This window comes from Ovis canadensis, chromosome 12 (assembly GCF_042477335.2).
Source record: "Ovis canadensis isolate MfBH-ARS-UI-01 breed Bighorn chromosome 12, ARS-UI_OviCan_v2, whole genome shotgun sequence".
Lineage (NCBI taxonomy): Eukaryota > Metazoa > Chordata > Mammalia > Artiodactyla > Bovidae > Ovis > Ovis canadensis.
This window is the reverse complement of record NC_091256.1, coordinates 84,217,222-84,242,319: the sequence shown is the minus strand read 5'-3', so window position 1 is coordinate 84,242,319 and position 25,098 is coordinate 84,217,222. Positions and strand designations below refer to the sequence as shown.

The 25,098-nt window shown below is 37.6% G+C and overlaps 1 protein-coding gene and 1 pseudogene across 1 annotated transcript in view; one reads left to right on the top strand and one right to left on the bottom strand.

Moving 5' to 3' along the window:
- Positions 1 to 25,098, top strand: part of SYT14 (synaptotagmin 14) — a 193,358-nt gene that overhangs the window by 21,049 nt on the left and 147,211 nt on the right. The window lies entirely within an intron of this gene.
- Positions 1,538 to 24,660, bottom strand: LOC138416266 (cyclin-dependent kinase 1 pseudogene; annotated as a pseudogene).

Here is a 25,098-nt window from a genome sequence, read left to right as displayed (position 1 = left end):
GTTGGAGAAGACTCTTGAGAGTCCCTTGGACTGCAAGGAGATCCAGCCAGTCCATCCTAAAGGAGACCATTCCTGGGTGTTCATTGGAAGGACTGATGCTAAAGCTGAAACTCCAGTACTTTGGCCACCTCATGTGAAGAGTTGACTCATTGGAAAAGACCCTGATGCTGGGAGGGATTGAGGGCAGGAGGAGAAGGGCACGACAGAGGATGAGATGGCTGGATGGCATCACTGACTCAATGCACATGAGTCTGAGTGAACTCCGGGAGTTGGTGATGGACAGGGAGGCCTGGCGTGCTGCGATTCATGGGGTCCCAAAGAGTGGAACACGACTGAGCGACTAAACTGAACTGAACTGAAAAATGATACAGTTATTTTTAGAGATTTCTCTTGGCTGTAATAAACAATTTAAATTAGGCTGCTTACAGGTAAAAATCACAGTGAGGAGCATTAATAAGCAATTCCCAAGGCTAGTGATTTTAGCTAAATAATTATACATGAGAACCTTCAACGAAGGCTGCTAATAAACTAAACTATGTCAAAATTTGCAGTTTTAGTCAGACTTGAAAGCCAAGATAAGCAACTCCTTTGTATAGTTATTACCTCTGACCAAAGCACAAGAATTCAGTCAGATGGATAACCTACCTAAAAACAGAATGAAAAGTGACATCGCTCAGTCGTGCCCTACTCTTTGCGACCCTATGGATAGTTGCCTGCACCAAGCTCCTCCGTCCATGGGATTTTCAAGGCAAGAGTACTGGAGGGGGTTGCCATTTCCTTCTCCAGGGAATCTTCCCAACCTAGGGATCGAATCCAGGTCTCTCACATTGTAGACAGATGCTTTACCGTCTGAGCCACCAGGGAAAACAAAAATAGAATAGCTCATAAATTTTCTAAACTGTTCTTTCCTGCTGTGGACAGCCCTTGATCTCTGACTATAAAACTTAGCAAACTTTGTCATACACTAATGTTAGTTTTATGTTACCAAAAACCTCTATAAATTAAGCATTATCTCTCAAATCTGGTTAGTTTTCTCATTCTGAATGCCTGAGCATGTAGGTCACACATTGAAGAATACTCCTCTTTAAGCAGGTAGTATGGCAAGAAACTGACAAGAAAATTTAAACATTTGGAGCATAAGAAATACTTCAGAGCATTATGAACTTTGAATTTAGCACACTTTCCTAAATTTTAGTATTTTTAACTACAAGAAAAGTAGACTGCTATAGCATTTTAGATGGTTTAAGCTAATTCAAAATTTTCCTAATTCCTGACATCAATACTATATTTATTTATATAGTTTTATTATAGTAACAAACGGTTGTTACAGTGGGATCTACAAACATATACAGAATTATTACATTTAAATTCATATAGAACAGGATTTACCTTTTTAAGTTAACACTTTTGAAATCAGAAGATGAAATATAGCTTAAGTTTTACAACAAAGAAAAGAAAATATATGAGACATAAACAGAGATAATAGTAAAAATACAATCATCTGTTCTTGACACAAGACGTGGAAGCTGTCAGAAAGCTATATCTTCTTAATTTGACTGTCCAAATCATTAAAGTATGGATGATTCAGTGCCATTTTGCCAGAAATTCATTTGGCAGGATCATAGACTAACATTTTCGAGAGCAGATCCAAGCCATTTGCATCCAAGTTTTTGATGTGGAATGCTAAACTTCCTGGTTTCCACTTGGAAAATGTATTTTCATAGTCTGTGAAGATTCCACTTCTGGCCACACTTCATTGTTGGCAGTGCCCAAAGCTCTGAAAGTTATTGATCAAATATCAACTGGAGTTGAGTAGCGAGCTGACCCCAGCAATACTTCCAGAGATCTTCACCAGAGTGTTACTACCTCATAGATGTATCCTCTAATGGGTGTTCCAGAAACTCTGGCAAAACCGAAATCTGCTGGTTTAATTGTTCGGTTATCATCCATCAATAGATTTTGAGGTTTTAAGTCTAGAACTCTTCTAGACTGACAAAACACTGTCCCTTGTAGGATTTGGTACAAATAATTCTGAACAAGTGAAGAATCCATGAACTGACCAGGAGGAATAGAATCCAAATATTTCTTGAGATCTATGGAAAGGAATGCAAAGATGAGATATAACTGGAATCCTGCATAAGCACGTCTTGAAGACCGACTATATTTGGATGACGAGGTTCTTTTAGTAAGAGATATTTCCTGAACTGCAGTACTAGGAACCCCTTCCTCTTCCCTTTTCTAGTCTGATTTTCTTCATGGCTACCCCTTGATTGGTAGTTTTCTGTCTGCCCCTATGCACAGCTCCATAGGTACCTTCTCCAATTTTCTCTGTTTTGGTATAGTCTTCCAAAGTTAATCTGTGAAGATGTTCGATCCCGGCTTATTATCCCATGGGGAAAGCATCAGCAGCTACCACACTGATGTCTCTCTCCCTTGATATGTGGTGGTTAAAACAGCGAGACTACTTGAGATCACCCAGGAAGTGAGCTTAGGTAGAAAAGAGAAGACGAAATGCAAGGATAACCTGAACATAGATTTACATGTAAGCGTTAAAGAGATGTTTATGTTGTGGTTTTTGAACGTGAATAGTTTATTGTCTTAATGAATGTATTGTCTTTGGAATTCTAATTTCAAAACACACACTTAATGGTTGTCTTATGTACTGCCAGGGATAGTTGTTTGATTTTTCCAATGATTTTCTCAACTGAAAGCATCATGCAGGAATAAATGTTCTCAGCCAGTTTTAATTTAGTGGTTCTTTCTGAGGTTGGGGTTTTGACAATTAGAGAGTAGACAAGGCAACAAGCTATAGTTGCTGTACTAAGTGAGTTAGGTACTAAGGTTGAATTTCCCCTTAAAGTGTTCTATTACAAAGGAGCTTGTAACTTGTCGTGTTAGTTTCTGTTAGGTCCACTTTTTAAAGTGAATTTGCAGCAGGTCTAAGTTCAAGCAAAATTATGATGTATGTAACATGTCTTAATTATCTCCTTTCATTGAAAGTTAAAGCTCTGATTTTAAATCAAAGCAGTGCTTCTTTTGTTGTTAATAAGATCATGCTCCTAGCCCTTCCGTCCTTCACACCCATCCTACTCCCCCAGTCAAAGGCACTCAACCCTTTTAGCTGTTTTCTGCTCACCTTCATATTCTAAATTAATTTCTCTATTTCTTGCTTTCAAAAATATTTAAACATCTGTTGTTTTCCTCCTCTTGTAGGTAAAGGTTTAGTTCTGGTAGTTTAGTGTGTTGGTTGGGTATATGGTTCTAGAATCAAGATGCCTGGCTTCTAATAATACTGTCTTTCTGCCACTTATTAACTGTTTGACCTTAGATGGGTTACTGAGCCCTCATATATCTTAGTGACAGGGAAGCCTGATATGCTGCAGTCCATGGGCTTGCAAAGAGTTGGACATAACTTAGCCACTGAACAACAACATGTATCTCACTGTCTTCATCTATGAAATGGGATACCAGTATTGTGTTCCTCATGTGTTGTTGTGAGGATTAAACTAGCTTGTTGTTCAGTCACCCAGTCATGTCTGACTCTGCAAGCCCATGTCGTGCAGCACGCCAGGCCTCCCTGTCCCTCACCATCTCCCAGAGTTTGCCCAAGTTCATGTCCATTACATCAGTGATGCCATCCAGCCGTCTCATCCTCTGACGCCCTATTCTCCTCTGCCCTCAATCTTTCCCAGCAACAGGGACTTTGCCAATGAATCGTCTATTCACATCCAATGACCAAAATACCGGAGCTTCAGATTCAGCATCAGTCCTTCCAGTGATTATTCAGGGTTGATCTCCCTTAAAACATGACTGGTTTGATCTCCTTGCTGTCCGAGGGACTTTCAGAAGTCTTCACCACCACAGTTTGAAGGCATAAATTCTTTGGTGTTCCTCCTTCTTTACTGTCCAGCTCTCTTAACCGTATGTGACCAGTGGGCCTTGACTATACAGACCTTAGTCAGCAAGAGTAATGTCTCTGCTTTTCAGAGACATTCAGTTCAGTCTCTCAGTTGTGTCCGACTCCTTGCAACCCCATGAATAGCAGCACGCCAGGCCTCCCTGTCTATCACCATCTCCCGGAGTTCACCCAAACTCATGTCCATCGAGTTGCTGATGCCATCCAGCCATCTCATCCTCTGTTGTCCCCTTCTTCTCCTGCCCCCAATCCCTCCCAGCATCAGGGTCTTTTCCAATGAGTCAACACTTTGCATGAGGTAGCCAAAGTATTGGAATTTCAGCTTTAGCATCAGTCCTTCCAAAGAACACCCAGGACTGATCTCCTTTATAGTGGACTGGTTGGATCTCCTTGCAGTCCAAGGGAGTCTTCTCCAACACCATAGTTCAAAAGCATCAATTCTTCGGCGCTCAGTTTTCTTCACAGTCCAACTCTCACATCCATACATGACCCCTGGAAAAACCATAGCCTTAACTAGACGGACCTTTGTTGGCAAAGTGATGTCTCTGCTTTAGAATATGCTATCTAGGCTGGTCATAACTTTTCTTTCAAGGAGTAAGCGTCTTTTAATTTCATGGCTGCAATCGCCATCTGCAGTGATTTTGGAGCCCCCAAAAATAAAGTCTGACACTGTTTCCACTGTTTCCCCATCTCTTTCCCATGAAGTGATGAGACCAGATGCCATGATCTTCGTTTTCTGAATGTTGAGCTTTATGCCAGCTTTTTCACTCTCCTCTTTCACTTTCATCAAGAGGCTTTTTAGTTCCTCTTTACTTTCTGCCATAAGGGTGGTGTCTTCTGCATATCTGAGATTATTGATATTTCTCCTGGCAATCTTGATTCCAGCTTGTGCTTCTTCCAGCCCAACAGGTTAAATAAGCAGGGTGACAATATACAGCTTTGACATACTCCTTTCACTATTTGGAACCAGTCTGTTGTTCCATGTCCAGTTCGAACTGTTGCTTCCTCACTTGCATATAGGTTTCTCAAGAGGAAGGTCAGGTGGTCTGGTATTCCCATCTCTCTCAGAATTTTCCACAGTTTACTATGATCCACACAGTCAAAGGCTTTGGCATAGTCAATAAAGCAGTAGATGTTTTCCTGGAACTCTCTTGCTTTTTCAGTGATCCAGAGGATATTGGCAATTTGATCTCTGGTTCCTGTGCCTTTTCTAAAACTAGCTTGAACATATGGAAGTTCATGGTTCACGTATTGCTGAAGCCTTGCTTGGAGAATTTTGAGCACTACTTTACTAGCGTGTGAGATGAGTGCAATTGTGCAGTAGTTGGAGCATTCTTTGGCATTGCCTTTCTTTGGGATTGGAATGAAAACTGACCTTTTCCAGTCTTGTGGCCACTGCTGAGTTTTCCAAATTTGCTGGCATATTGAGTGCAACACTTTCACAGCATTAACTAGCTAATTATTAACTAGCTAATACATGTTAAATGAATATTAGTATATTTATTGAGTAAAACCAGTCCATAAATGGAGAAGGAAATGGCAGCCCACTCCAGTATTCCTGCCTTGAGAATCTCATGGACAGAGGAACCTGGTGGGCTGTTGTCCATAGGGTCGCACAGAGTCGGACATGACTGAAGCGCCTTAGCATGCATGCATACATTGGAGAAGGAAATGGCAACCCACTCCAGTATTCTTGCCTGGAAAATCCCAGGGACAGAAGAGCCTGGTGGGCTGCCATCCATGGGGTTGCACAGAGTTGGACATGACTGAAGCGACTTAGCAGCATCAGCATTCCATAAATAATTCAGTGATTTAAATCATTGTTGACAGTAATAAAATATTATTTCATCCTCCCCATGCGTTTGTCCACATCCCATTTTCCCTGTATAGTTGTATTTCGATTTTCGGAGTTTACGTTTTTAGATCAAGGCTTATTGGGCTTCCCTGATAGCTCAGTTGGTAAAGAATCTGCCTGCAATGCAGGAGACCCCGGGTTGACCCCTGGGTCAGGAAGATCCACTGGAGAAGCGATAGGCTACCCACTCCAGGATTCTTGGGCTTTCCTTGTGACTCAGCTGGTAAAGAATCCTCCTGCAGTGTGGGAAACTTGGGTTTGATCCCTGGGTCAGGAAGATCCCCTCGAGAAGGGAAAGGCCACCCACTCCAGTAGTCTGGGCTAGAGAATTCCATGGACTTCATAGTCCATGGGATTGCAAAGAGTCAGACACGACTGAGTGACTTTCACTTGGCACTGATGTTTGCAGTAAACGCTTGTTATACAGTCATTGTGTTTAGAGCTTCACTTCTCTTTTCGGGCACCCACCTCAGTGCCTTGTTGGCCAGAGAGAATCCCTGCTGGCCTGTCATTCACAGTCTGCCTCGCCACCCCTTTTCCCTCAGCGTTGCCATAGGCGTCTTCCTACCGTATATCATTAGTTAAGGTTTTTTGCTTCCTTAGGAAATAGCCTTTTGTATTATTTAAGGTATTGGTATGTCAGGCAAATCTGAGAGAGATAATGAGTTGAATAGGATGCAGGTTTCTTTCTCACTTGTCTGAGTCAGGTCTATCAGTGTGATTGCTACATCACAGTCTTGAGCAGCGATTCAGGGATCCAGGCTCCTATCTCATGGCTCTGGCGCCTTCCGTGTGTGCTTTTGGAGGTGGCGGGTTTATCTGCATCCAGCAGGGGGTGCGGAAGAGGGAAGGGGGAGGGAGGATTCTGCCTAGGAGGTGATTATGGGCTAGGCCTAGAAGCAGAGCACATTCCCTGGGATGCATACCCCTTGTCAATAATGCAGGCATGGCTACATCTAACCTCAAAGAAAGCTGGGAAATAGTAATGAAGCAGTGAGCCCAAGAAGTATGGCAAGCCCCATTCTCCCACTTCTCAGTGAGTCCACCCTCATGTAATATGCCTACTGTTTCCTTGTCTTACATGTTCTGTTTACATTAATGACGATCATCTGCATAAGTTCCCTGCAGATGTGGATGTGTAATTTAAAAATGTGACATCAGTGAGCGAATTTCAGGCTGAGTAGAATAGGATATTGAAATGGAAAGATACAGTGAGGGTATTTTGTTGTATTTTGTTTTGGTGGGGAAGGGGTTCTGCATCGTCTGATTTTGTGATTCTTTTGTCTTTGCAAGTGAGTGTTAGCTGCTCAGTCTCAGTCCTGTCCAACTCTGAGAACCCAGGGACTGTAGCCCGTCAGGCTCCCCTGTCCATGGGGATTCTCCAGGCAAGAATACTGGGGTGGGTAGCCTTTCCCTTCTCCAGGGGATCTTCTTGACCCAGGGATCAATCCCGGGTCTCCTGCATTGGAGGCAGATTCTGAGCCACCAGGGAAGCCCAAGACTCTATTCCATTTTGTTTCTTTTCCTCATCTCCACCAAACTGCCAAAGAACCTTCTCCCTTTTTGCCTTTTCCTTCTCCAGAAACTAAGTTACAGAGGCACCCACCCACCCATTTAAATCATGCTTGTCCCTTCGGCTCACATGTACTTTGAGATTCCTTCCCTGTGCTCTATCTAAATCTATTGTTTTTTCTTTCTTTTTTTTTTTTAGTGTTTTCAGATTAAGGTGGGCTTTTCTTTCTGACAATAGTTTTAGGTCACCTTTTTTTTTTTTAATCTTCTCCCTTCTGTCTTCTCAGCAGTTTTTCTTCGTCTTTTCTTTGTTTAAGGCAAAGCCTTTCAGTGGGATTGGAGTAGGTGAGAACCTGAGAGATTGTGCCCTAAGATCTGTTAAGTTTTGTCTTTTTTACTAACAGTTACTTTGAGATTTCCATATTCTCTGTATTCAAGTTATTCTGAGGACATGGTTTTTATATAGATTTACTTTTTACTGCTAGTTTTTACAATTTGGAGAGGAAAATTTGGGAGGCATGGAGCTAGGCAACTTCCAGGTGTCTATGGTCTTTGAGCAAAAATTTTAATATTAGTCAGACTTGTAAATATTCTTTTTTTCATTCTTTTCTTTCTTTCTCTCTCCTTTTTTCTCTTTAGCATTCTTTGGGACTTTGTGGGGACACAATATTTTTAAAAGTTTAAAGTCTTAACCTTTTAAACTTTGGTCATAGTTATTAATCTGGCTGAAATTAATTTTTTGGAAATTTTTAATATTTCCAAATATAAAAGTAAGAACCTAATTTCAGTTTTTCTTTACACAATTTACCAAGTATTTCAAATATTTCACACTGTTCCATTATCAACACTTATCTATTCCTTTTCTTCACTGATTATTAGAACTTTGTGATTCTTATCTATTAGGGCAAATTCTTTTTCTTTTTCAGTGGTGTCATGATTATTGCTGGGCCTTTGATTTGTTTTTTGTTTAAATTTTAGAATCAATCTGTCCAGTTTCTTAAAAAGCCCTTTTGAAATTTTAATGAGTTATGTTGAATCTTTGCATCCATATGGAGTTAATGTCTTTATTGTAATTGAAACCTTCTGTTCTTGAACATAGTGTATCTTTGCATTTGTTTAATGCCTTTCAATAAAGTTTTAAAAATTTCTCTATAAAAATTTTGCATAATTTTTGTTAGATTTGTGCTTAGAAATCTCATATTTTTATTGCTCTAAAGAACAGGGAATCTGATAATGTAAATGCAATTAACTTTTATATTAATTTTATATCCAGTCTTATTGCTAAACTGTTTTAATATTTCTACAGATATTTTTGGTGTTCTATATAGACATTTATTTCACCTGCAAATAATGATAGTTTTATTTACTCCTTTTCAGTTGTAATTTTTACTACTTTGGCAGCTTCTAAGGAAAAATAAAATAAAACTGTGTAAGGATTCTTTATTGTTCTCTTCCAAATGCTTTACTAAAAGAATGATCTTAAAAATAGTAACAAGTGTTGGTAAGGATGTGGAGAAATTGGAATCTTCATGTATTGCTGGTAAGAATATAAAATGGTGCAACCACTTTAGAAAACAGTTTGAAAATTCTTCAAAAAGTTAAAAATATATAGTTAATTTTTTGAAATCATGGATTTGAGTTGTATGGGCTCAGTTACATGCAGATTTTTTCAATAAATATGCAGTCAACACCTTATCTATGGGTTCTGTGTGTGTGCGTTCAGCCAGTTTCAGATGATGAGCTTAATGCTTGATCAATGGTTGTTTGGATCCGTGGATGCAGAATAGTGGTCATAGGGGGCCCACTGTGGACGTTAGCATCCTTGGATTTGGTATTCACAGCAGGTCCTGAAATCAATGCCCTGTGGATACTGAGGAACAACTGTAGTTACTAGATGACCTGGCCATTCCACTCCCAGGTATATTCAAGAGAATTGAAAATACATGTTAATATAAAACTTGTACATAAATGTTCATAGCAGCATTTTTCATAATCACTAAAACAATAGAAATGACCCCCAAATACACATCCGCCAATCAGTGGAGTAAGCAAAATTGGTATATCCATGCAATAGAATATTATTCACACACAAAAAGGAATGAAACATGATGTAAGCCACCACATGGATACATCTTGAAAACATTCAGTTCAGTTCAGTTCAGTTGCTCAGTCGTGTCCGACTCTTTGCGACCCCATGAATCCCAGCACGCCAGGCCTCCCTGTCCATCACCAACTCCTGGAGTTTACTCAAATTCATGTGCATCGGGTCAGTGATGCCATCCAGCCATCTCATCCTCTGTTGTCCCCTTCTCCTCCTGCCCCCAATCCCTCCCAGCATCAGGGTCTTTTCCAGTGAGTCAACTCTTCGAAAACATTAGGCTAAGTGAATTGTGTAGGCTTTTTGTGTCTGGCTTCTTAGCCAGTAAGTTGGTATATGCATGTTATTGATATTATTTTAATGAAGGATTAGGGACAGCTCTTGAAACTTGCAGACTCTTTACAATGGGTCAGATGTGTTCTGTATATATGAATGTGGAAGATATGTCCTGATAGTTTCTGTCATTCATTGTTTTAGTGGTTTGACATTCAGCATTCTGAATGTATGAGAGCTGCTAATGACTTGGCTCAACATGAACTTCCACAGTGTTTTAGTAATCCATTTAAATAATGGGATATTTATAAAGGAAACACTTGGCTGATCTCTGAATAAGGGAGTGGCTCCAAGTATGGAAAATTCTGAGCCCTAATTTTTGGATGTTGGCATATGAAGAGATCTGTGTTCAGTTTCCATGCAAATCCAGTAAAAATCATTTTTTTAATGTATTGTTAAATCAACATTCAAATACTAAAAATTATAATTTTTTGTGACTGTTTCTTTGTTGTGACTAAATAGTGTGTTGTAAATAATGTGCTTCTTTTCCTAGCATGTAACTTAGTTTGAATTTATCTTCTGAAAAAGTCTAGAGTTGTAATATAGTTCTCCTATTTATACTATTTTCATATTTTACGGCTCTTGGCTAGCTGTCTTTCCCTTTCAAATAGCTCAGTGACTTCTAGGCAGTGCTAATAAGAGATATTCTTGAGTTGAGGGGACCAGTAGATTTTTGAAGCTATTGTGTTAGAGTACATTTTAAGGTGTTCTTTTTTTTTCCCTGACTCAAGAATTTTTAATTAGATTGTGAATTTATAGAGCCTTGATGGTAACAAAGAATAGGGCTTTTGCTACTATAATTAAAATGACATTTTCATCTACAATTTAATGGAAGGTGGAAATCATGGAGCTGTATTTTCTTTGATTCATTCCCAGCTTCCTCGAACTTCTTAATGAGAGGTTGATGTGCACCCCGAGGGAAAAGAGCCTTCCGCGTTGACTCATGCCTTCTGTTTTTAGTTTTACATTCCAAATTGAGGCTGCTGTAAGTTAATATCAATATTTAGTGAGTAAGGCAGCCCCTCAACAGTTGAAGGGGGAGGTTGAAGTTCAGGACTTAAGGGGAAAGAATTTATTGTGAAGGCCACAGTATTATGAGAATCTGGAGTCATTGTTATAAAAATGGAGAGCACACTCAGAACGTAGACTGTGTGAGAGCCAGCCCTGTACCTCACCAGGTCCTTTCTGTCTCAAAGTACCGCTGTCTCTCTTATCCTTTTATTTCTTTTTCTATAGCCTGAATTAGTTGTAAGTTGTTTTGCAGAATGACTTCTAGATACCAACTTTATAGAGTTAAAGCCTCTTTCCGTTTTTCCTAAGCCCATAGGCGTTATTCAGCTGTGTTACACACTCTTTAATAACTGACTCTAAAAAGGGAAAGAAAGTTCATTTATTCGTACCAGGACAGAAGAATCAGAATGTTTTTAACTGTCCAGCCTGAGGTCCAAGGGACAAGGTCTCAGCCTATTCCAGCTCAGGATCAATGCCTCACTGATTTGAAGCTGAGATGTTCAGGGTTCCTTTTTAATCCTTCAGAGAAGATGATTAGAGATGAATTCTTGATGCCATTCTGAAAATTGATATCATATATACCAACCACTACAGCCCTTTTCAGTGATAAGCGTCGGAACATTGTACAGAATGCTGCCCGCATTATCAATTTAGTCTTGGTTTCTCCTAAGATGTTTTTCCTTTCGAAGCAGAGTAGGGGAGAAGGGAGATTGTTGTTGTTGTTGTTCTTATGGGTCTATTTCATCCTAAGACTCAGATGAAAGAATGGGATATATTGGCTTAAGTACTTTTATATTTATATGTTTCTATATAAAGAGATATATATATGGCTGAGTTGTTTTGAACAATAAATTTAATTAAAGTCTATGGGGTTGCACAGAGTCAGACACGACTGAAGTGACTTAGCAGCAGCAGCAGCAGCATGACCGTTTTCAAGAAGAGAGATAATACCTACAGAGGACAGTTTTCTGTGCATCAACCAAAATAGGATTCATCTTTTCTACCTTTTAACCCCCAAAGTTAGATAACCACAAACAAACCTTTGAGAAATTTGCCCACAAAGTGAGAGGCATACGGATGTTGACTGTGGCTTACATTTGGAGATGATTTCTCTAAAGAATTCATAGTTTAACTCAGTGAATCTCTAATTTCTGTAAAATGTGGGCATCTTTAAACATTGAAGTCTTGAATCCACTTGCAACTTTTTCGGTGTGAAGGACTCAGCTTTGTATTTATTTTTGATTAACCAGTTATTTGAATACTAATTATTGAATAATTCATCCTGGCTAATTTGATATACCTCTGTTATTATATACTAAGTTTGTGTGTGTGTGTGTGTGTGTGTGTATGTGTATGTATGTGTGGGTCAGTTTCTGTATTTAGATTGTTTTTTCTTTTTATTGATTTGTCTTTCCTAGAACCAGTGTAGATTGCCTTGGGTAATACGGACACTTTAACAATATTCTTCTGGTCCCTGAGCATAGTATATCTTTCCATTTGTGTTATTTTCAGCTGCATTCATCAGGATCATATCGTTTATAGTTTTCTGAGTAGAAGTTTATGCCTCTTGGTTTGGTTTATTGCCAGGTATTTTATTCTTTATAATGCAACTGTAAGTGAGGTTTGATTTTTAATTCCACTTTCTGATAGCTGTCAGTGTGCATGCATTATGTGCCCATAGATTTATAATGGTTATTTTATGTATTTTCTTTGGAAACAGTGATGAGGGAAATGAGTTATAAACCCAGGATGCAATAACTGGCTTTATTGTTTATCTGTGTAGTTCCATTTAGCCTGAATTGTTTAGTCTCGTGGCTTCTAGTATTGTCCACTGTTTCTCCGTTTCAGCCTGAAGGGCTTCCTTAGTATTTATTGGAGGACAGTTCTTCTGGTAACATGCTCCATCAACTTTTATTTGTCTGGAAATGTCTTACCTTTTCATTCTTTCTTAAAAGATAATTTGCTGTGTTTAAAATTCTTGGTTCACAGACTTTCTTTTTTTCCTTTCAGGACTTTAAATATGTTATCCTTCTTCCCTCTGCCCTCCATGGTTTCTGATTAAAACAAAAAAAAAATCAGCTGTTACTGAGAACTTTTGCTATGTAGTGAGACGTTTCTTTCTTCCTGTTTTCAAGAGTTTGTTTTTTAGGAGTTTAATGTGTCTTCGTGTGGGTTACTTTGCATTTATAGTGCTTGGGATTTCTTGACGTTCTTGGATGTTTACATTTATTTCAACAAATTTAGGGTGTTGGTGGCCATTATCTCTTCAAATATTTTTCTGTCCCTCTCTCTTCTCCTTCTGGGACTCCTATGGTACATATATTTGTATGCTTGACGATATTCCCTAGGTCCCTTGGACTTTGTTAATTTTTCTTCATTATGTTTCTGCTTCTCAAACTGAATACTTCCAGTTGTCTTATATCTCAGTCATCTTCATCATCAGAATTCTTGCTTGTTTCTTTTGAACAGTGTGTATATATTGACCCTCTGTTTGTTAATATATTCCTCTCTGAATTTCCTTTAGTTCTTCTTGTTTCTTTTAGCTCACTGAGCATATTTAATACAGTTGATTTCTAATTTTTTACTAGCAGTTTTAATGTCTGGGTTTCTTAGAGATAGTTTTGAAATGTTAATATATATATTTTTTTTTTTTTTTCATGTGAACGGGACATACTTTCCTGTTTCCTTGCTTTGTGATTGTTTGTTGGAAAGTGCGTATTTTGAATGCCATAATGTGGCATGAAAATCAGATTCTCCTGCTTATCAAGGATTGCTGACTTTTGCCTGTTGGGTGCTGCAGTTAGATTATATTTGTAAAGTCTTTGTCCTTTCTTATGTGTGGTCACTAAATTTCCTTTTGCATTATATCTGTGGTCAGCCATGACCTCATAGAGGTTTTCTTAAATGTCTGGATCCAAAATACCGAGCAAAACAAAGATCTACCTGTCTAAATTTTTCAGTAGTTCCTGCCAGGGATGTCACTGTAGTTTGAGGGAGCTAAAACAAAGGCAAACATCTGCACTGGTCCTTTAGGGAATAGCTAGAAGAACCAAAGTGTGCCACCCCAAATTTTCATAAGACAGAGTGCTTACTGCCACCCCCAGCCCCCCCAGCACCAGCCAGCGGCTCCAGGAGCATAAGGTGCTTTCCCCACCCAGGCGGGGCCAAGGATGAAGGGTTATCATTGGCTCCTACACCGCTGCTCTGCTCCCAAATTTCAGCAACCTCTTCTTCATCAGGTATGTCTCTGGTTGCTCTAAGTGTGTGATTAGGTTGCAGAATTCAGAAACAGTTGACTTAAAAAGAAATTTTAAATCTCATTGGGATATAATTGAGATACAGCACTGTGTAAGTTTCTGGTGTACAACATAATGATTCAGCTTTACATACATCATGAGATGATTATCACAGTAAGTTTAGTGAGTATCTGCTATCTCATGTAGGTAGAAATAGACAACAAATTTTTTTTGTTGAAGAACAGTTGGTTCTGACACCTTTTTCCAGTGTAATAGTTGTTTCAGTGAAGAAACCAACCCTTGATGCTTTCTCCTCCATTTTCCACGATATCACTCTCGATTATCTTTTTAAAAAAATTCATAAGATGAAACCTGTCTTTACCCATGCATTTGCCATTTCCAATGCCTTGTATTCCTTTTTGATAAATCTCTCTTTCCATGTGGTATCATTTTCTTTTTGCTAAAGGACTTTAACATTTCTCAAGTAGGTTTGCTAGTGATGAATTCTTTTCGCTTTTGAATGTCTCACAGTTTAAAAACAATTTATTATAGTTATTTTACCTTTGTTTTTCAAAGATATTTTCACTGGTAAGAATTCTAGGTTAATCACCTTTCCCCTTCTTTCAACGCTGTAGTGATGGGTGCTCCACTTTTTCTAGCTTGCATTTTTTCCTAACAAATAATTTGTTGTTAATCTTATCTTTTTTCCTTTATACATAATGTGTAAATTTTTTCTGATTGCTTTTAAGATCTTAATAACCATTTTTAAATAATTGAATATGGTATTCCTTTTTGTACCTTTCTTCATGTTTTTTGTACTTGGGTTCAGCTAGCTTTTGTGGTTTGTCATTTTCATTTAATTTGTAAAAATTTTGAACTTTATTTTTTCACGTTTTGTTAATTCTCTCTTCTCTGGCCTCTCTTTTTATGGACCGTAATTATGTATATATTTGTGCACCTTAAGTTGTCTCGCAGTTTACATACAGCCTTTCTGTTCATTTTAAATAATTTTTTTCTTTGTTTTATTCAGTTACTTTCTATTGGTATGTCTTCAAGTCAACGAATATTTTATTTTTCAATATTTAATCTATTGTTAATCTTTTTACCTCTGATATTATAGTTTTCATCTTTAGAAGGTTGATTTAGGTTTTTAAAAACATATATCAATGGTTCTTAATACTTTGTCTTTTTGCTAGCTTTTTGAACCCATGGGATACATTATAATAACTGTTAGTATTTGTGTCCAGTATTTCTCTTTAAGCATCTTCCCTGTAAGCATTGTCATTGCATAACTAGTTGGCTGTAAGGCAGTTTTGCCATAAAGATAAAATAACTGGTTGGCAGTTTGGTTTCATTTCTCTATTAACGCAATGTACCCATTTTTATATTATATAAATAGTCTATAGAGTGACCAGTAGGTATGGTGATCTTAAAATAGTGGATGATAACAAACTATATATATATTGAGTTGATAGAAAATATGGTAATAAAACATACTAGAAGTGTGAAATAAGAGAGGATAAAGCCTGATTGCACATTATACTAGGAAATAATGTATCAGTTTGCAGATCCTTTGGTGATCTGAACCTGCAGCAGTGAACTCACATTTCCCTTAGAAGTTTGCAGTGTCTGTCAACAGACATGAGACAGTATGGGAGGAACAAGCAACCGTGTGGATGGCTTTCACAGAAATTCAAAGCTCAGTTTACAGATATGCATCCTAGTATTTGGAAACTGTTACTCCTCTTAATATAGAAAGAAATTTTATTGAAAAAGTAAAAGAGTAATTCCAACGAGGAGATGAGTTAATAAGAAGAAAAAACATATAAAATTCTGTGAATGAAAGACTTCGAGGACAGGGCTTGTTACAACTCATAAAATCCGTTATTTGTACAGCTTTGTTATGACTTCACACACATTTTAAATATATTCCACATTTTTGTATTTTGCTATAGTTTCTTTAATATATTCATTTCTTAATGTTTCATTATATACTTTTAAATGTCCCTCTTTTTTATTATTAATCTTTTACAGCAAAATTACCTTATGACCAGTTAGGTATGTGGTGAAAATATTTATGGCTAGTATGTAGCAAAGATGCTTATTGGTGAAATTACCTGGAACCATATATCATGGTCTGCTAATTCTATCATTCTGAGTCAGTTTTGATTTTTTTTAAAATTTTCACCTCCTCTTCTTTGCATGCCTAATAAATTTTTATTGAATGCTAGATATTGTGAAGTTTTCCTTGTTGTATGTTAGCTATTTTGTTTACTTTTTTGAATTTTGTTATGAATTAGGCTGTTACTTGGAAACAGCTTGTTCCTTTTGGTCTTCTTTTAAATATTGTTTGGTGGAATCATACCTGCATTTATTCTACAGTTTAATTTTTCCTCACCTTTGGGCAAGATATTCTAGAATTCTAATCAGTGGATCTTGAAAATAGACCCTGTTTCTGTGCTGTGTGATGCCTGACCACTTTTGTCTTTAATCCTTTTTGGAGGAGTCTTTTCCCAGTCTCTGGTGGTTTTCTCACAGGAATTTCTTGAGTAGCACTCAGCTGTATTCTTACTTATAGGTGACTCAGCACGGCTCTCTGGAGTTCTTTCTGCACAGCTTTCATGCTGGCTTAGACGGTAAAGAATATGCCTGCAATGTGGGAGACCTGGGTTTGATCCCTGGGTTGGGAAGATCCCCAGGAGAAGGGAATGGCAACCCACTCCAGTATTCTTGCCTGGAAGGTTCCATGGGCAGAGGAGCCTGGTGGGCTTCAGTCCATGGGGTCGCGAAGAATCAGACACGACTGAGCGACTATTCTTTCCATTCTCTGGCATTCAGCTGTGCAAACTCTGGCCTCCTTAGCCTCCTTTTATTCTCAGGGCTCTGCTTGGGTTTCCTTTCTCTTTGCTGCAGCCTGGAAACTTTCTCCAGGCAGTAAGCTTGGAAAATAATAATTATCACTTTTTTCCTTTCTGCACGGTCACTGCCCTTGCTTGCCTGTGTCCAGGGTCTTTCATATATTTTGTCTCGTTTCATTGTTTTCAGGTCGTAGGGTCAATCTTATCCTTGTTACTCTATCTTAATTGGGATTGGAAAAAGCAGTGAGCAGAATAGGGCAGTTTTTTGTGTGTCTAAATTGTAGATAAAAAGAACAGAGGGTATCAGGGTAGAGACTAGGAAGCTATACTTTAAATTGATAGAATTTGAGAAAGTCCTAGATTAGAGAATAAAATATGATGAAATTTAGTTAAGAACAGTAGACAGAAATTAGATTATTGAGAAGAATTAGAAACTGGACAGTATAAGGTTTATGAAAGAAAAGAAGTAGAAAAAAATTGAGGTAGAAAATTAGTCTTATCTTCTGTTTGTCTTAAGGGAAGACATTCTGTAGCCATTTGACATTTAACTTTTGAATAGTTGTCTTAGAACATTCCAGTTTGATTTCTGAATGGACTTAGTTTTTTTATTTTTTTTTTTATTTTTTTATTTATTTATTTTTTTTTTTTTGGACTTAGTTTTTTTTGAATTGTAATGTTGCAGAAAGGGTGATACTGATATAACGTTAATTATTTTTCTTCATTTGAAAACTTAACATTTAATAATGACAAAAGATGATTATGATATTTACTTAAAAGATAAATATGTTTTATAATTAAACACATGGGGGAAGATTACAGTTATGTTAACTAGTAGGTATGTGGTGCCATCTAATGGCTGATATGAAGATCTGTTTGGTAAAGAATGCTTAAGTTTGTTTTCTGCTGCATAAATTTTAGCACTGACTCTCTGGTACTTTTAAAGTCAAAGGTGCAGTTTTAATTTAATGCTTAGGTATACATATAATTTCAATTTATAGTATCTTTAAAATTCTACCACATCCGTATGATTTGTCATCACATGTAAAACCATATTTATGCAATTTGCATATTTTATAATATATCCATATAAAACCAATTTTAGTAAGCAAGTCAAGTTTACACATCTTTCCATCTGCTATCTTCTTTAATTCTTGCACCCTTTCCCTGGTCCCAATATGTACTTAGAAATTACTGCCTTGTGGAAGTTCACAATTATTGTAACATAATTCATTCTTCTTCCCTCCCTGTCTCATTACATTTTATAAAATATATCCAGCATGTGAGAATAATAGAAGAGACTGGAGATTTTTAAGTGGTTCTCCGAATTCTTAGAGGTTCTATGGAGTCTCTCTAGGGGCTGCCATGGAGGTGGCTGAGGTTGAAAAATTTGCGTTTGAAGGCTCTGGAAGCCTGAAGAAGACTGTTTATCTCTATTTTGCCCAGTTTTTCCTAAATGTGTTTTATTATAGAACCTTTGTCATTCTTTTCTCGCAGATAACACATATTAACATCCTGTTATCTTGTGCTCTTTAGATCAGATTTTGGAAATTGTTCTGTATTGCCTTTTTAAGAATAAAAGGATCCTCTGTGTGTGAGGGGTGTGTGTGTATTTTATATATATAATTTCAATATATATTTATGTAATGAAATACAGTAGCTTTTTTTCTGATCACCTAATAATACTTGCTCATTGTCAGTAATTTAGAAAATACAGAGAATTGTTTAGAAAATATATAGCACATAATTCTACCCTCCACAATAACAATTAATATTTCAATATTATCATATAATTTTTAAATTTAAATATATACATAGTTTAAACAAAACAGGTATCACTCTGTGAATTATGTCCAGAATTTTTCTAACCCAGTGTAACATTGTGAATATTTTCCTACATTAGCAACCGTTTTTCAATTTATTTTCTTACTGTTTATCTAATTTTTAATGATAATATAGTGTTCCATTGTATGGAAATACTAGTATTTATTAACCAATCTCCTATTTCTGGATTTTTAAAAATGTACAAATTTATGTTATTACAAATGATATTTTTGAATAGAAACATTTATAGTGTTTTCAGTAGCTGTGATTATTTCCTTAGAAACAAGTAATTTTTACATTGACACAAAATTCCTGGAAATAGATTATCAGTGTCAAAGAATATCCTATTTTTTAAGGTATTTTTAAAAGTTTATAGCAGATTTCATTAATAATAATCACATAGAAGATTATTTTCTCATTTCTTTGTTAAAAAGCTTTGTCAAATTGGTATGTTGTTTTACCCTCCCTTTCTCTGTTTACCATGAGTGCGGATATTTTTCATGTTATTTTTCTTCCTGTTGTCTTTAATGAAAAATCCCTAAGTGTCTAAACTGAACTTTTAGTATTAGAGTCCTTCCAGAGCCTGCTATGCAGTTTTTTGAGTAGCCTTCCCTTTATTTTTGTAGCTACCAAGCCTGCTGAATTAGTTTGTCCCAGATGGACTATACAGTCATCTAGGCATCTATTAGAATAGGATTAGATTTAAGAATAGAAACCAGCATTACCTGATAGATTATACTTAATTTTATGAAAGAAAATCCTGCAGTAGGAGCAGTGTGGTTTGAAACAACACAGTGACCAAAATATTCAACAGCGTCGTGTGCACCTCAGTCTTCAGAGTAGATGGGAAATTTAGGCACAAAAGATTTGATTTTGGGGATTGTTCACAAAGAAATTCCTTGGTAAGACAGGAGTGGCTTTACCAGACCCAAAGGAGAATTTAGTTCTAATTCTCTTAATTTTCCTTTGTTGCCCTTGCATAGATCAACTGGATTACATTTACCAGTGACTTTTGGAATGTACGCAAAGAGTCTTAGGATATTTTTCAGTTTAATGATAATTTACAATTATTTGGTGAATGTCTATTTGAAACTGCTCTTGTAGGTTTAAAGTTTATTAAAAATATCAAGTGCATGTTAAGAGTGGTAACTTCTCTCTCTCTCTTTTTTTGCCATATCTGAACTTTTGCTGTCCTCTTCATTGTATAATTTTGAATTTTGATTATAGCATTTTTTGATGCATAGAATTTTTATATTTGTATGCAGGAAAAAAGTATTAATCATTTTTATTTATGGGTTTTTGTTTTGCTTTTATAAATTTTATCTAAAATTGAAATTCATTTAAACTTAAACATTTTTTCAAATAGCTAATATGTATGTGAAATCCCTGTATCTATACTCAGAGATGACAGCATTGCTTATTGAATAGCCTCTGAGTTTATTGTTTCTTCACTGATATGAGATAACCTTCTTTATCATATTCTGGCTCACTATGTATACATATATACTGAACTTTTTATATGGTTTCATTATTCTATCTATTCTTATGTTAATCTTGGTAATTATTTTAATATCTGGTTTAGTGAAAATCATTATGCATCTCTTAAAACATTTTCTCTCTAAACCTTCCCATGAATTCTTAACCAAAAAAATGCCTCTTATATTAATAAATGCATCTTCATAATGACCTGAATGAATATCCTTAATGCCTAGCAATAACTACTCTATTTTTTAACTCTGATTTTATAATTTTAATATGCTATATAAGTAGAGTTATATAATATGTGACCTTTTGAGACTGGATTTTTTTTGCTTAGCATAATGCCCTTGAATTCCACCCAAGTTGTTGCCTGTATCAGTAATTTGCTCCTTTTTATTGCTGAGAGTGTTTCATGGTGTCAGTGTACCACAGTCTGTTTAAATATTCGCTTGTTGAAGAACAGTTGTGTGCTCTCCATGTTGGGGTTATTACACATAAAACTGTTATACAATTTTGTGTACAGGGTTTTGTATGGATATTGTGAGAGTTAATATTGTGTACAGGTTTTTGTATGGATATTGTGAGAGTTAATTTTATGTGTCATCTTGGCTAGGGTATAGTACTCAGTGGTTTGGTCAAACACCAGTCTAAATGTTTCTCTAATGTATTTTTTAGATATGACTGACCTTTAAGCCAGTAATTTTTTGAGCAAAGCATGTTACTGTACATAATATAGATGAGCGTCATCGAATCAGCTGAAGGCCTTGAAAGGAAAGACTTGAGATCCAGCCGAAAAGGAAGGATTTCTGTCACTGCAAGACTACAACATCAACTCTTCCCTGGGTCTTCAGCCTGCTGGCCTGTTCCTGATGTTTCATATTTGCCAGCCCCAGCAATCATACGGCCCAGTTTCTCAAAGTAAATCCTTCCCCCTTCCTCTCCTTCCTTCCCTCCCTCTCTCCTCTTTGTTGTTTCTCTGGAGAACCTTAATACAGGTTTGGTTACAGAGTACTTTTAAAGGAAGAGTATCTTAAGAATGCATTTTCCGAATTTGTTCTGGGATTTCTCTAACTGGTCCCTTGATCTGATTTGATTTAAAGGTGCTGATTCTGTTTTAAGTAGTAAAGAGAGTACTGGTTGTCGTTGGCCTGGTGTGGCAATAGTGATAGGCACAAGATCATCAGTGGATACTCCTAATCAAATACTTTTCAGTAGGTGAGTCCTTGGGTGACCATGTATTTTGACACCTGGTAACATTTTTTCAGAATAACAAGTTTCATGAACATGGCTAGGGAGAAAAAGGTGAGCATAGGGATTTGAATTCCTAGCTCATAAATCACCTGAAAATTTCTGTCTTCCCCTAAAGAGAGCCTTATCTCCTGTAGTTCAGAGAACTGAGATGGCTGAAAATGAAACCCAAAGTCTTTTCCTCAAAATGGCTAAATTACAATGCAAACTGGACCCCAGCTTTGTAGAATGTCTGCTGTTGAAATGAGGGTGTTGATTGCGGTGGGTTGGGGGAGCGGGTGGAATCCTGAAATTTGGAATGGTGACACATGGGAAGAGCCTGATGAGTCTGGAGTGAGCATGACATGCCCAAGGAAGCTGCAGTGCCTCCTCTGAGACAGCTGCTCTGTGACACACTCCTCATTCTCCGTAAAGCCCTCCTGCACCATCCCTCTGTCCCTCTGGACCTGAGTGGACTGGAGTCTTAGCTGCCTTGGATGTGAAGTACAAAGTGACTCTTGAGGAGTTGTTCCATAATCCAGAAGAACTGCTTGATTTTTCCAGTTTATATAGACTGAAACATGGGGAATGTGTCTGGGAATGACTGTTAAGGGTGTGGCATAGTGGCGGATTAGCGGTCCCCAACCTTTTTGGCGCCAGTGACCGGTTTCATGGTAGACAGTTTTTCCACAGACTGGGGCAGGGAATGGCTTCGGGATGATTCAGGTGCCTTACATGATTGTGCACTGTACCTCTGTTATTATTGCATTGTGATAAAAATGGAATAATTGTATGACTCGCCATAATGCAGAATCAGTAGCAGCCCTGAGCAAAATTTTCCTGCAGCTAGACAGTCCCATTTGGGGATGATAGGAGGCAGCGACATTCCAAATGTGTTGCTCATGTCCAGTCGCAATCTCGTTTTGGTTGGTGTCGCTGCAGAAAACCTTGCTTCACAAAGAGAGGATGTTGGACATGGAGGCAGATTTTTCAGTGCTTTTGTGGCCATCTCAAGGTATTCTGCCTTGACTTGAATCCTGAACTTAACTGAGATTTGAAGTTGTCTCAAATGTACTTTTAAGACCACCATTTTGCAATCTCAAGCACAGTCATTCTCGTATATTACAGTCATTCAGTTCACCTGGCTTATTAATGTTCTCAGATCCATTCCTTCCCAGCTTGGGGATCTTTTGTGGCTGGGAAGTGATGCTCAAACTCTTTCGAAAGCTGAGATGAGTGATCATGCACCAGTTGGGAGAAAGAAGGCCCTGGCTCAGTCCCTTTCAAAATCTCTGCAATGTTTGAAACACGTCAAAAATCACAGTGTTCACTTGTTGCCACCATAATTCCTGGAAAAGGAAATGGCAACCCACTCTTGCCTGAAAAATCTCACAGAGGAGCCTGGCAGGTTACAATCCAAAGGGTCACAAAGAGTCCAACATGAGTGAGCAACTCAACACATATTAAAAGCACTAAAAAATAAACAGGGCTTTAGTTAAGGTAAGTCTTTATACTTAAAATTTTTTATGCTTATTCTGTAGACGTTTGGAAATGTATCTGTGCTGAGGTATGCATAGTATTTGCCTTTAAAAATTTAAATATCATCCCTACCTATGGTTGTCTCTCTTCTGTATCCTGTATTTGTAAACAGTATGTTGGTTCAGATAATGAGATGTTAAAAAACTTTTGTTTGAATCTTGACTCTGCCACTTAAGTGTGAATTTGAAATTATTCAGCCCATCAAGTTTCAGTTTCCTTTTCTTCAAGGGTAGGGTCACAGAATGTGAATGGAAACATTACCTGTAAAATATGGCATAGTAAACCTGGAATTAGTGGTTTTTCTCCCCCCCCCCCCTCCCCCGCCCACCTCCTTTTCATGCCACAGGGCATGCAAGATCTCAGTTAACTGATAAGGGATGGAACCCTGGCCCCCTGCATCGGAAGTGTGCGGTCCTAACCACTGGACCACCGCAGAATTCCCTGGATTAGTGTTAGTTTTATTGTAATTATTGATTACACTTGCTAAAGGTGTGTATATTTTATTTTAGCTCTCCACCCCCACCAAATCTAAGAAAAAGTTCTTGAATTCTTGTATTGTTTTTAATCTTAAGTAATTGATGCTTTTATCTTTATTATTTCTACTGCTTTCTTTTTAGGGCTATTTTATCCCTTCTTTTTAAAACTTCTTTAATTGAATGTTTAATTGAATCCTTTTATGAGAAAAGAACACAGCATTTAAGACTGAATTACACTTTCATTAGCCTCCAACTAATATCAAGATATTTGTGAAAATACAAGAGATGGGATATCAGACTGCTATTTTCACTGGAACTCAAGGAGACTAGAAATTGAACATTGTTTTGAACATGAGATAACCTAACTGCTTTAATAAGAATCCGATGGCATAATAGAAGGCTTAGTTTTCACTTGTTAAAAACTTTACGCTGCTGATATTTATCTTACATGTATTATAACATTATTTTACTTTTGCTTAGCACATTTTATTAAGCCAAAATATTCATTAACCTTTATCAGCATTTGGCTCCTAGTGGGATAGTAACTTGCCATTATCTGTGTTGAACTTCGTTTTGTTTTGATGTATTATTTCTTTAGTATTTTGAGATTCCTCATGTATCTTTCTTTTAATGAATTAGCCACCATGCCCAACATAACGTTCCTAACATCATCTACAAAATTAATGAATGTATTCTCAGTTCCCTCATTCAGTTTATTGGTAAAGGTATGAAATAACAGTTTATAGAGTTATTTTCTTTAAGCTGATTTAAAGTGAAATTCTCTCGGTTGTGTCCAACTCTTTGTGACCCCATGAACTATAGCCTGCCAGGCTCCTTTGTTCATGGAAATCTTCAGGCCAGAATACTGGAGTGGGTAGCTGTTCCCTTCTCCCAGGTATCTTCCGAACCCAGGGATCAAACCAGGTCTCCTGCATTGCAGGCGGATTCTTTTTGTTTTTAATTTATTTATTTATTTTTATTGGAGGCTAATTACTTTACAATATGGTAGTGGGTTTTGCCATACATTGACATGAATCAGCCATGGGCACACATGTGTTCCCCATCCAGAACCCCCCTCCCACCTCCCTCCCCATCCCATCCCTCAGGGTCATCCCAGTGCACCAGCCCTGAGCATCCTGTCTCATGCATCGAACCTGGACCAGCAATCCGCTTCACATATGATAATATACACGTTTCAACGTACCCTCTCACATCATCCCACACTTGCCTTCTCCCACAAAGTCCAAAAGACCGTTCTTTACATCCGTGTCTGTTTTGCTGTCTCGCACATAGGGTCATCGTTACCATCTTTCCAAATTCCATGTAAATGCGTTAGTATACTGTATTGGAGAAGGCGATGGCACCCCACTCCAGTACTCTTGCCTGGAAAATCCCATGGACGGAGGAGCCCGGTAGGCTGCAGTCTGCGGGGTCGCTAAGAGTCGGACACGACTGAGCGACTTCACTTTCACTTTTCCCTTTCATGCATTGGAGAAGGAAATGGCAACCCACTCCAGTGTTCTTGCCTGGAGAATCCCAGGGATGGCGGAGCCTGGTGGGCTGCCGTCTATCGGGTCGCACAGAGTTGGACACGACTGAAGTGACTAAGCAGCATACTGTATTGGTGTTTTTCTTTCTAACATACTTCACTCTGTATAATAGGCTCCAGTTCATCCACCTCATTAGAACTGGTTCAAATGCATTCTTTTTAATGGCTGAGTAATATTCCATTGTGCA